The sequence below is a fragment of the Canis lupus genome, chromosome 34, assembly GCF_003254725.2.
Source record: "Canis lupus dingo isolate Sandy chromosome 34, ASM325472v2, whole genome shotgun sequence".
NCBI lineage: Eukaryota > Metazoa > Chordata > Mammalia > Carnivora > Canidae > Canis > Canis lupus.
Genome location: NC_064276.1, coordinates 41,153,116 through 41,166,017, shown reverse-complemented (window position 1 = coordinate 41,166,017; position 12,902 = coordinate 41,153,116). Strand labels below are relative to the sequence as shown.

The following is a 12,902-nucleotide window of genomic DNA, read 5'->3' as shown; positions in this document are numbered from 1 at the left end:
AGCCGCCCGACGGCCCGGCAATTCCGCTCGTGTGGGCCCCGTAGTGCTGCGGGTGGGCCTGCTGTGTGCCAGGTGCCGCGGCGCAGTGGCTTTGGGCGGACCCCCTCCTCACCCCCCGGCGGGGGATGGGCCGCACCAGCACTGGGCCCGCAGCACACTCAGTCCTCAGCCAGAGCCGCCCCGGTGGCTGCGGCGCTGTGGGCATAGCAGGCCTCGTCCTGCAGGGTGGGCTCGGTCCTGCTCAGCCGATGGCCTCCCGGTGGGCAGTGGGACATCAGCGTGCAGAGGCCATGCCAGAGCACCCGGGGCCGTCTCCCGGCCCGGCCAGCACCGCGGCCCCTGGGAAGTCGCTCACCTCCTGGGCGGGGACGTTCCCGCGTGGGCTCTGGCAAGGATGAAATGCGCTACGGAACGCAGGCCCTTGGAGCAGTACCTGGCACGGCGCGGGACCGTGAAGTGTTGGCGCGTATTCTCCGGTTCACAGCGATCCAGTCTTCGTCGGACTTCCTGTGACCTTCATTTTCAGTGCAGCCACTTTCACGTAGCTCCTTTCCACGCTGTCACTTGTGGTTTTAATGTAGATTCATCTTCCCCTGTTGCTTTACCTCAACTACAAATGAATCTGAGTCCTAGTTCAGTTTGCAAAACAGGGATTCAGAGACATTAAATGATTTGCCCAAGACGAGACAGCCAGATGGTATCATGCCAATTTGTTCTCAGAACTTGGGCTTTTCCCATCACGCCACACCAGTTACATAAGGAGCTATTGAGAAAGAGGCTCCGCAGACAGACTTCAGTGCATGCGTTATGTAAAGTACAGGCCCTAATAAAGAGGCGATCACAGAAAAGTTGAAAGAACACGAACGAGTGACGGTCCGGCCCCCTCCCCTAGCTCTCGAGCCTTCTGCCTCGCCACCGAGGCCCTGCTGGCCCGGCCTCTGCGTGTGGTCGGCGACCAGGAACTGACGGCTTCCTGGGGGGCTCGGGGCTGTGCCACGCTCTCCATCAGAAGGGAGCTATTTTAAGCCACTTTTCCTAACTACTACCCTCCCTCGTCACTCCTAGCCCTGTCAGCGGAGCCGCCCCAAATAAATCTTTCATCCACGTTCTAAGCCTCCAAGTATTTGAAAACAGCTATTATAGTCACGTCCTCGTGTTCAAGCTAAACGCCGCCGCCGTCCTCCACCGCCCTCCCCGACACAAGGCTTCGGTCACCTCTCCCCCTCGCGGATGTCCCCCTGAACACATCCCGCTTTGCCAGCACCCTGAAATACGGTGCCTGGCCCTAAACAGATCCCCATCCCTGAACTAAGCATGTTTTCCTGACGAAAATAATGTTAAGAATGACCCTAAAACCCTCACGGATATAAACGCTGGGGCTTTCACCATCTCTGCCAAGGGACCGCCTTCTCCCTGGAAGCCCCGTCTCTGGGAGGACTCCCGTGACTCACAAAACCGCGTTCCACATCATTGCCACCCTTTGCTCCCTTCGTGTTGTCTCGTGATCATCACCCTCTTAATATTTGCCTGCTTAGGTAGAACCCAGTATCTCAACATGTCCAGAGCGTTTTGTCACCTAACCGACATCTAGCCCGCGAACTTTCTCGAACCTGAACCCACCTGACGATCTCAGCAGCCTGCCACCCGAGTCTACCTCCCACACCTGCGTGGAAACAACTGCCCGCAAAAGGCAGTGAGAAAGACGACCGCCAGGCATGCTCCCGACCGCCCACTCGTGTCCCCTCGGGGTCCCGGGCTCAGCCGGCTGCAAAGCTCCCCCGGCACTCCCGAACCCGCACCCCCTGCATTTCTCTCAAGGAGACCATGGGCGCCTGGTCAGATGCGGACCAAATGCTCGGTGTGTGATGGGCCTGTCGTCCTCGTAGTCGCCTGGTCTGCCAACCTGGGCCTCCACGGAGCTCCAGCTCAAGGACGTAAAGGGACCCGGGGCTACACCAGGGCAGACGAGGGCCTCCGGGGGGAGTTCCCCGAGGACTCTGGGCTGCCCAGAGAGAAGACACGGCCTAGGCACACAAGCCAATGAGAAAAGGGCATGTTTGAAAGAGTAAAACAAAGCCCACAACCGAGGGAGAAAGAAGAGTGAAGAGGTTCGGGGCTGCAGAGGCCAGAGGGGCCAGACCTCGTACGGCGTGTTAGGGAAGCCGGGCTTTATCTTGAGCGCGACGGAGAGCCGGAGAGCCCTCGACTGATGTTAACATAAGGTGACACGATAAAATTTGCATTTTGCAAAGATCACAGACTGTTCTGGGGACTTCTGCTTTGAGAGAGAAATGGGAATAGTTAACCTCCAAGGTCCAGACCAACGCGGAGTCTGTGCTTCTCTTGCTTAGCTAATTAAGAAACCCAAAGGAAGATTAGCTTCCTCTGGAGTGTTGCACTTTTCTGCTCCTCATTAAACCGTCTACACTCATCACTCCCGTTGGGTGAATTCCGGTGTGTGTGGGAGAGAGAGAGAGAGGAAACCGGGGGGCCTCGGTGCAGCTCGCATCACAATATCCTTACGTGCCACGGACACGCTAGATTCTCACGGTCGCTGGCGTCCTTCCCGCTCAGCGAGCGGCGGCGGAGGGCTGAGACCATCGGCGGCCTGACTCATAAGCTGCAAAGTACACACGCTCCAACTACCGATGCCGAGAGAACCAAGGAATGACGAAAGGTTGACAGAGACTCGATTAAAATTTCATTTTTACCAAGCATCATGCTGTCAAAAAAAGAAAAAAAAAAGGAGCAGATGATTACGTGGTGAATTCAGGATTCCGTATGTCACCTGTTGAGAAAAGTTACCTGTAACTTGGAGACAAGAACAAAAGGCGGAGTGTTGTTGTTTCCATGTCACTCTGAAATCGTATTGAACGGGGCTGCTCAAGGATCACTTAGTTTTCTAAAACAACCCGCCTCTGCTTGACTTTGCCATTGAAAATAGACATTAGGGGCGCCTGGGGGGCTCTGGTTGAGCATCTGCCTTCAGCCCAGGGCATGACCCCGGGGTCCCGGGATTGAGTCCCGCTTCGGGCTCCCTGCATGGAGCCTGCTTCTCCCTCTGTCTGTGTCTCTGCCTCTCTGTGTGTGTCTCATGAATAAATAAATGAAACCTTTAAAAAAAAAAGGAATAAAAAATAAAAATAGACATTAAAAAAATAATAATAAAATAACACAGACATTAAAGGCTCAGGTTCTGCAAAGTCACAAGTCCTCTTACAGACCTGTGTCTAATACACAGTATTTTTCTTTTTTTTTTTTTTTTTGCCCAAATGAAAAAGTAACCCCAATGTCATAGTTCATCGTACTGGTGGAGACTGACCAGTTCGTTTCTAACGTAGAATCTACCGAACATCCCTTTGTTAAGTTACGTACAGACCCCCTGTCCCTCAGGTGCCCTTTGAACCAGCTTTATGATTTAGTGACTTCCTCATTAATAAAGGAGTCGGATAAGGTCTTTGGCAGGTATTCATTCTGTATTTGTATTAAATTCACATTTTAATTTTTGCAAAGTATTCTTTGATGTTAACACCCCGAATTCAGTGCCGCGAGGCCTGGGTGGCTCAGCTGGTTAAGCGTCAGGCTTTAGGTTTCACCTCAGGTCATGATCTCAGGGTCAAGGGCTCGAGCCCCAGGCCGGACTCTAAGTTCAGGGCAGAGTCTGCTTGAGATTCCCTCCCCTTCCTCGCCCTGTCCCTCTGCTCCTTCCCCTGGGTCGTGATCGCTCACTCGCTCGCTCTCAAATAAATATATAAATAAAATCTTTAAAAAGAGATGGAGAGAGAGAGAATGCAGTGTAATTTTTATTATGTCCCTGTCTTTCTGCCGAACTTCAAGTTCTGATTTTTGAGGGGCAGGGGGATTTTTTTTTCATAATGTGTTTTTCTTATCCTTTCTTCGTTGTGTGTTGGCTCCGGCAAGAAGGTCAGCACTGGGCAGACTCGCACACCCTTATTCCTGGCGTCTCCAGAAACACCACCACATATGAGCGATACTTATTCTGGGCGCAGAAGAAAAAGAGACCCCGTATCTTTTCCTTGATCTGTTTTTACCACTGAAGTTCTCCTCACAAAAAAAATTAAAAAAAACAAAAACAAAAACAAAAACTAAACCAAAAAACACATTTCCTAGAAATGTCTTCTAAGTTGTGAGAGGATTCTTGTCTGTTTAAATAGAACATATGTTTTTTTTTATTTTTTTTTAAGTTATATATGTATTTAGGCCCAATGTGGGGCTCGGACTCATGACCCCAAGATCAAGAGTCGCACGCTCTTCCAACTGAGCCAGCCGGGCGCCCCCAAGTAGAAATCATATTTAAAACCAAGTCAGAATGCCCCTTACTGCTCGGTCGGTGCTCCTTTTATTTAGTCCTACAGAGTTCCTACGCCTCCGGCTTTGTCTCCCTGCACGATAAGCACACATGAAGCCAGGTGCTGGCTGCTGGGGGAAGACGGTGCCTCCTTACAGACACATGGAAACCAGCACAAAAAAACAGAAGATGGAATCAATGAAAAATTTCATCACAATCTAATACCTGATGGAACCCAAGGCTTTTGTTCCACCTTCTGATGAAAATAAACAGTGGTACATTTGCTTGTATATTTATGACCATCATCTGAGTTTCCCATACACTTTGGACCTGCTGCTTTTCCCTGTGTAAAAAAAAAAAAAAAAAAATGATTTTATCCCTAAACATCATATAAAAAGGACCGAGAGGAAATAAGCACCCCTGGCTCCTTACCGTCAGGCTAATTCAAAGGGAAATTGCTCTCTTTGATGTCAACTAGAATCGCCTTAAAATCTGTTATGTGGGTTCCTGTGGCTTTTTCAAAATATAATATCAGTCTTAAGAACTCAGATTTGGGATGATTTTGACTATTAGCGTAAAGTTTAGTTCCTTTGATGCCAGAAGCATTTCCTGTTTCCAAGCCGTTGGGGAGGTAAGTAGAGGCTGCCGATCGGGCTCCAGGGGCCGTGACAGCCTAGGCCACGCCGCCAAGGTCCCTGGGGACCAGATAGGGCTGTGCAGCCTGGGTGGCCCAGAGGCCGCCCGCCACCGCATCAATTACAAGGGGCTGCGGCAGGTGCTGCTCGGCCACAGGGCGTCCCACTCGGCAGGCTGCACAGTCCGGCCTGCTCTCCTCAGGTCGCCAGGCCCTGCGACAGCCCGGGTGCTCATCTTGGTGGCGGCGGGGGCCCAGCGATGGCAGGCACCGCAGGGGTGAGGCTGTACAAGCACCCCAAGCAGGAGTAAGGCTCTATGAGCACCTCAATCAAGGGTGGGGCTCTACAAGCACCCTGAGCTGTGGTAAAGCTCTACAAGCACCCCGAGCAGAGGTGAGGCTCTACAAGCACCTCAAGCAGCAGTGAGGCTCTACAAGCACCCTGAGCCAGGGATGAAGCTCTACAAGCACCTGAGCAGGGGTGAGGTTCTACAAACACCCTGAGCAGTGGTAAAGCTCTACGAACACCCCAAGCAGCAGTGAGGCTCTCTCTACAAGCACCCTGAGCAGGGGTGAGGCTCTACAAACACCCTGAGCAGTGGTAAAACTCTACTAACACCCCAAGCAGCAGTGAGGCTCTACAAGCACCCTGAGCAGGGGTGAGGCTCTATGAGCACTTGAGCAGGGATGAGGCTCTATGAGAACCTGAGCAGGGGTGAAGCTCTACAAGCACCCCGAGCAGGTGTGAGGCTCTACGAGCACCTGAGCAGAGGTGAGGCTCTATGAGCACCCCAAGCCAGGGCCCCAGGCCCACGGCCAGGAGGAGGCCGGAGAGGGCCGGACAATCATCTAAAGCATAAAGTCGCTCCTCCCAGTTCACTGGGGTTTCCGTCAGCACCCCATTACTCTAGCCCCCCGCATTTCCAGGCCATCAGGAAGGCCAGGCCTGGAGGCAGTGCCGCGCTGAACGTGCACCCCAAGAGTCAGCCTCTCTCCGGCCGGGTCTGTTCTCGGCCTCCAGACAGCTGAGTGAAGCACTGAGCCCCCGCGAGCTGCCCCCGCAGCGCCCCCAGCCTGTGCCTGGGGGGGAGGATGGGGAGCGAACCCTGGGGTCCCACAGCCGCCGGGCCTGGCAAGTGGTGGGAGGAAGGCTGGGCCCGACTTCCCCCCAGAGCCGCTCAGCCTGGTCTGCGCCCCGAGGCGGGAGCCAGAGCCGTGGCCGAGCAAGCAGCGGGCCAGCCGCACCCGCTGGAGAGCCCGGGCCCACCGCGCCCCTTCCCTGGGGACAGGTCTGAAGACCGCGAACTGCCCCCGGGGAGCACGGGGACCAAGGCGCAAACAAGGCCGTTGGGTCCACGTCTAGCACCGGCCTGGGAGCAGAGCGTGTGGGCACCGGCCCTTCTGAGGTGCAGAAAAAATGCCCGTGTGCTCGCTCCCCCTTCGCCCGAGCTCGTTGGGCACTTCTCTGCCCCAGGGCCCTGGACCGCATGTCACTGGGGGTGCCCCTCCAGAGGCAGCGCGTGGGGCGAAATTGGAATAAATCTCATGCCAGATTCCACTTGAAAATCCTTAAGAAAGGGCTGGATTTTCCTCCAGGGTGAGAAGCACCCTGATTATTCTTTGATTGGGTCCCTGGTGAAGGAGTCAGTCGTCCCGCATTCAGGTTCAGATCACGTGTAAAAGCGAAATACTTACATACTAGATCCTTCTTCAGCGGGAGAGCTACCCACCAATGGGAGCTTGAGAAACCGAGCTCAGCTGGTACCGAGTGAGATTTAGGTCTCCCGGCTTAAACCCACTCCTTTTTAAATAAGTGCATGCTTTTTCAATCAACTCATCCCTCTCTCTCTCTCTCTCTCTCTCTCTCTCTCTCTTCTTTCCTGCTTTCTTGGGGTTTTTTCATCTAGCTCTCTCTCCTTGTTTTCCTCTCAGCACCTCCCCTCTTTGTCTTTGGTTTGTTTATAGGTCCGACTGCACGTGAAGCACACATAAGGGGCAAGTGTTCCGGGCCTCACCTTAAGCAAAGCGACGAGAGCTATGACGGAGAAGTGGAACCAAGATACTGTAGGAGATGATGTTAACTGTATACCTGGGAGTTCACTGCTCTGGATTAAGGAACTCAGGTTAATTCCAAAGGAGCATTAGGATCAAGGAGAGCCAAGAGCCTTCCTGCGCCACACGTCAGCAGGGAGACTGCCGAGGCCTTGGTGGGGAGCCCCCACCCCCCGGCATCGGCACCATCGTGTGCTGGGACCCCGAGCTATTAGCCTTCAATTAGTATAGCACCATATCTGAAAAAAAAAATCGTATGTTGATGTTTTTTAAATCTTTTTTGGAATGATTCCAAGATTTGGGTGCCTTCGAGCTTTTTAAATCTGCAGTATTATTAAATCCCCTGAGAAGAGAGTAGAGAATTCTTCCTGGAGAGTAAGAGAAGCCTTCACAGAACAAGCAATCCTTTGAGCTGAGCCTTAAAGAAACAGGTTGAAGAGGATGCCAGGTGGGCTGTGGGGTGAATCCTCACTGGGGGCAGAAGGACTCGAACAGAAGCAGATAAAGTCTCCTTCGTTACAGAAGTAAAATCACAAAGTAGAAGAAATCCCACTACTGTCTTATCACCACTTTGTCAGCACCTGCTTGCCCTACATCCCTCCTCTCACCTGCCAGGAGCACGGATCTGCACCCGCGGCCCGTTCCAGGCAGGAGAAGCCCAAACCTACAGGCCATTCTATTTCTGTTCCCAGCACAACTACCCATGTTGAGCTAAGGTGTTGGAGTTGGTGAGATCTTCACGCTCTGGCCTCTTCCATCGAGCTTTCCCCAGTCTGTCCTCTACCAGGGTCATCTTTTCCCGGTCCACGTCCCAGCACACCCCGAGCTCTGCTACGGCACGCCAGCACGTACTACACCGACTCATCGTGTGCCGGCCCTGGTCTGTCTCCCCGCCAGGGACAAGGCTCCTTTGGCAGCAGGGACACGCTCTCCCGCTTGTACTAATCTGAGCTCAGCCAGCCTTTTCACAAATAGATTCTTTCTCTGGGAAAGTAGAGACTGAATGAGGAGACGCACTGTTTTTATTACTAAGTGATGACATGATGAAAATATTGGCTTCAGAAACGGACTCCTTGACTACCTTTGTGCCGTCCGTGTTTTAAATATCGTCTATTTTCATTTTTATTTTCAGAGACGCGTCTTGATAAAAATGAAAGGGTTTATGTCACCCAATGTAGAACTTGCTCTAACAGCTTGGCTCTACTTTGTGAAGCCTTCTGGTTCTCTAATTCATCTTGCTCTCACTAAAAACTGACAGAAATGATTCTTTTTAAAAAACCCAAAAGCTTCTTTAGACATCAAGTGGTCTTTACCACCCAACCTTGCAGTGATTTAAGTGCAAATCAAATTTAAAACATACAGATGAATTGCATAAGGATTTGAAATGTTTATTGTACTATAACCTTCCCATCTAAAACAAAATGGCCAGGCACAACAATGTCAACGTGCTCTATGCAAACCAAGATTAATGTGGTTTTACCTATTTTTTTTTTCAGTCTTACCTATTTTATACATAAAATATTTTTTACATTTGATCTTTAATAACATAAATTAGTTGATTGTTAAAGTCAATAAACTCATCCACTTAGACCAGTATCAAGCGCCCTGTATAAGTTTCACCATACGGTAGACGTCCACCACCTTCTCACCAACTTTCTCTCCAACTAGACGTCCACTACCTTCTCTCCAACTGGAAAAGATTAGCCTTTCTTCTTAGCAGGCATTTTTCTTTAAATCTTGTTTTTATTTCTTTTTTTTATTTTTATAAATTTATTTTTTATTGGTGTTCAATTTGCCAACATACAGAATAACACCCAGTGCTCATCCCGTCAAGTGCCCCCCTCAGTGCCCGTCACCCATTCACCCCCACCCCCCGCCCTCCTCCCCTTCCACCACCCCTAGTTCGTTTCCCAGAGTTAGGAGTCTTCCATGTTCTGTCTCCCTTTGTTTTTATTTCTTACTCAGGGTTTCCACATTTAAATTGTACTGCTAAAGACTGATTCCAAAAGAGTGATGGGATTCCTCTTCTCCAGCAAGATCATTTTCTTATGTTCAGCATCTATGTCGTCTCCCAGAAATTCAAATTCAGATCCACGTCCCTAATTTGAGAAACCAACCTTAGCATACTATGGCATATATTCTGGCCATTTCATCCACAGTTGGTGGCAGTTATAATTAAGTTCTTTCAAAATGAACACTGGCTATCAAGAACCATAAAATATCCAATATGGTAGCTACATGTTCTGTTCCTTAGATGGAAAATCAACCTGCACAATTTTTATAGGGATCGCTGAATCAGATTTCACCATGGTGGGCCCTGGCTCTGCCCAGACTATAAAACCTTTCATTGAATTTTACAGTATAATTATCTGGAGGGCAGTAGGATGTGGAGAAAGATGAACCCTCATGCACTATTGGTGGGAATGCAAGTTGGTGCAACCACTATGGAAAACAGTATGGAGGTTCCTCAAAAAATTAAAAATAGAATTTCCACATGACCCAGTAATTGCACTACTGGGTATTCACAAACAACAACAACAACAAAACTCCCTGGTATCATTCAAAAAGTCATATGCTTCTTATGTTTGTGGCAACACCCTTTACAACAGCCAAAATATGGAAGTAACCCAAGTGTCCGTCCATCGATGAACAGATAAAGAAGAGGAGATGTACATAGACACACTGGAACATTCCTCAGCCGTAAGAAAGAATGCGATCTTGCCATTTGTAACTGGATGGAGCCACAGAGTAGGATCCTGAGTGAGCGAAGTCGGTCAGAGGAAGACACATACCAGATGATCTCACTCATGTGTAGAAATTAAGGAACAAAACAAAGGAAAACAGGGACAAATGAACAGACCCTCAAATACAGAGGACACACGGGTGGTTTTGAGAGGGGAACTGGGGGGAGGGTGGGTGAAACAGATCCAGGGGACTAAGGGGCATAAACTTCCAGTTACTAAATAAATCAAGATACAAAAAGAACAGTATAAGGGGCACCTGGGTGGCTCAGGGGTCAAGCATCTGCCTTCGGCTCAAGGAGTGACCGGGGGTCCTGGGATCGAGTCCCCCACCGGGCTCCCTGCATGGAGCCTGCTTCTCCCTCTGCCTGCGTCTCTGCTTCTCTCTCTCTCTGTCTCGTGTGAATAAATAAATAAAAATCTTAAAAATAATAAAAATTCTAAAAAAAACAGTACAAGGAATATGTTCAGTAAGATTGTGATCATGTTCAGTGTCAGACGCCGACTACGTTCACTGCAGTGAGCACTAATGTACCGACTCGTTGGGTCATTGGGTTGCAAGTGAAAGCCCCAGTTCAGCGCCTCCGTGTTATGGGGCAGCGCACGTCACTTGGTGTCGCCTCAGTTCTTTCACCTGCTAATCGTTGGCACCAATATTTATTGACTCTCCAGCTGTGAGAGGAAAACCACAAAATCTGGAAAACACCTAGAAAGTGCTTAACTTGGTGGCTCTGCTCAGTAAGTAGTGAAATTAAGGTTTTTCTAGGAAAGTGTAAGACGCACACGGGCTTGGATTGCGGAGAAGACGACTTTGTTAGGATTAGATGAGAACTTTGTAACTGAGCAGAGGAAGGATCGTGAAATCTGTGTAATCGCCACTGCCCGCCAAGCGCCTGTCGCCGTTCCCGCAATTGGTAGGAGTTCAACACACGTTCTCCCTTTAATTTTCCATTCCCTCCGCCTCTCTTACCCTAAGGTCATGTCCTATGTCCATAATGATCAAAAGCAGAAATCAGTCATGTTTCTGAAGGACTGTCGCATGTGCGGTTTTAAATAATCGACCGTGAGGTTGCCGTCCAGCTACCTGGGGTATCTTTCAGAAAACGCGGCAATAAAACGCCCCTTTGAGCCTTACGGTAATTTACATCAGAATTCCAGAATTATTTTTGAGAGGAAAAAACAATTTCTTTGATTAAAGTGGTGGCTGGGGCGCCCGGGAGGCTCAGTGGCTGAGCGTGTGCCTCGGGCTCAGTGGTGACCCTGGGGCCATGGGATCGAGTCCCGTGTGGGGCTCTCTGCTCCTTGGGGAGCCTGCTTCTCCCCCCGCCCCTCCTGCCCCCACCCCCCATGCTTGCCCGCTTCAAATAAATGAATAAAATCTGTAAAGAAAAGTTGAAGTGGTGGGCGCGGTGCAGAGCCGTGGGGCTCACCGGCGCAGGCCGTGGGTAAGGGGCAGGCCGCGGGCTTCGGAGCGACGCTGTCCACCGTCCGCAGGGCCCCGACACCCCGGCTCGCCGCAGCCAGGCGCGTGGGAGCACATCGGGCACGACCGTGAGCAGAGGGCATTTTCCGCTGGACGCCCCGTCCTCACGGACCCGTCGTCGGCCGCACAGCCTGAGCCTGCCCAGCGGCCTCCTGGGCTCCTGACGGACAGGGAGTCAGGGAGGCGCCTAACGTGTCCAGACAAAGGAGGAGATGTGTGGCCGGACGCACTCGCCCCGTCCGGAGACAGGCGGGTGGGCGCGGTTGCCGACCCCCTGGGGTCCCCCTGCCTCCTCCCTCACCGAGAGGTCTCCTCTGTCCTGCTGAAGTAACACCTTGGAATCGGCAGAGCAGAGCCGGCAACCGTGACCGCAAAGGGCATCCGAGCCCCTTGCCTCGGCCGCGCTCTGCAGATCGCGGCATCTACCCGGGAGGCGCGGCAGGACCACAGTTCTCCTGAAGAGTCACAAGATAAGTCCTGGGACTCGGACCCTCATATCAAGTAAATTCAGGGATGCTCAGTTTTAGCGTTATAGGATATTTTTAAGGATTTTTTTTTTTTTTTGACCAGGAAGGAGGGCCAGCGTCCTGTTAACCCAAGTAGCATTTCCAACCAGTCTAAAGAGATCGGCGTTTCACCCGTAGGCCTTTCCCTCCCCCTGCTCTCCCGCTCGATTTCCTTCGCCCCCTCCGAGGGGTGCGGTCCCCGCTGCCCTAGGCCCCCTCGGACGCGTTGCTCCTGAGGACCCTGCCACACAGCGGCCCACAGGTCCGGGGCGATGCAGCCGCTCCCCGGGCCCGAGCCAGAGGAGGCTGCCCTGGGAGAGGGAACTGCTGGCGACACCTGCCCCCCATGTGCTGCCAGGAAACCGCGGGCAAAGTCCTGCGGTGTCGGCTGCTTTGCCTGAGTAACAGCATCTCCTGTGTCTGCAGGTCATCTCTTGAGACCTGCGTGGTCACAATTAGAAGGGACTTGCCCACCCGCTTCTCGGCACTGACTCCGACCTCCAAAGCTGCCCGGGAAGCCGACAGCCGTGAGCTTGTGGCCCGTCACCCTGGTGACCACCCGGCTAACCATGTGCTTCCTTCCACGAATATACTTTTCACCCAAATGCTGAGTTACAGAGGGTCTCATCATAACCCAGGTACATGGAATTCACTTACTCTTCATACTTCTCCCCTTTAAAAAAAAAAATTTAGAAATATTTTTTCTATCAAAGATACTTTCTCCTTTACATCCACTCTGTCCCTCAGTCAAATTTTAGTCTCTAACATTCCAAAAGGAGACATTTTTAGACAGACTTTACATAGTTGTCGCCCGGTTATCAATTTGACGGAAGACCATCCAGGCACACAGGACTTGAGCCTCTAACACTCACTAAATATTTGTAGAGTACCTAACGCTGCTGCTGTGTGAAGATACCCCACGAACACGAAACACCGTTCCCGATTCCAAAAATTGTACAGCTCGCTTGTGGAGATACTATTATTCATTGGGTTTTAGGATGAAAAGGGCATCCAAGTTCATCACTTTACAGATGCAAACAGGAAATAATTCATTGTCGAGAGAATAAAACACAAAGGAGAAAAAGATGGTCTGACCACCTGCAAAATAAATCAAGTCCCCCAAAAAAAACAAAAATAAATAAATAAATAAAAATAAAAAAATAAAAAATAAAAAAAT

At 50.9% G+C, this 12,902-nt stretch overlaps 1 protein-coding gene across 6 annotated transcripts in view; it reads right to left on the bottom strand.

Annotated features, from left to right (window-relative positions):
- Positions 1-12,902, bottom strand: part of LOC112645994 (uncharacterized) — a 197,138-nt gene that overhangs the window by 58,294 nt on the left and 125,942 nt on the right. Inside the window, exons 1-2 of one of the 6 annotated variants that reach the window (XM_049105723.1) lie at positions 4,342-4,494; positions 2,524-2,722 (exon numbers count right to left, since the gene is read on the bottom strand). The exons of 1 other annotated variant lie outside the window; for it this stretch is intronic. The gene's annotated coding sequence lies outside the window, so the exon portion shown is untranslated. Of the gene's footprint in view, positions 1-355; positions 876-2,523; positions 2,723-4,341; positions 4,495-8,910; positions 9,095-12,902 lie in introns of those variants that run through there. 4 more of the 6 variants (XM_049105724.1, XM_049105726.1, XM_049105727.1 and 1 more) reach the window with 4 other exon arrangements.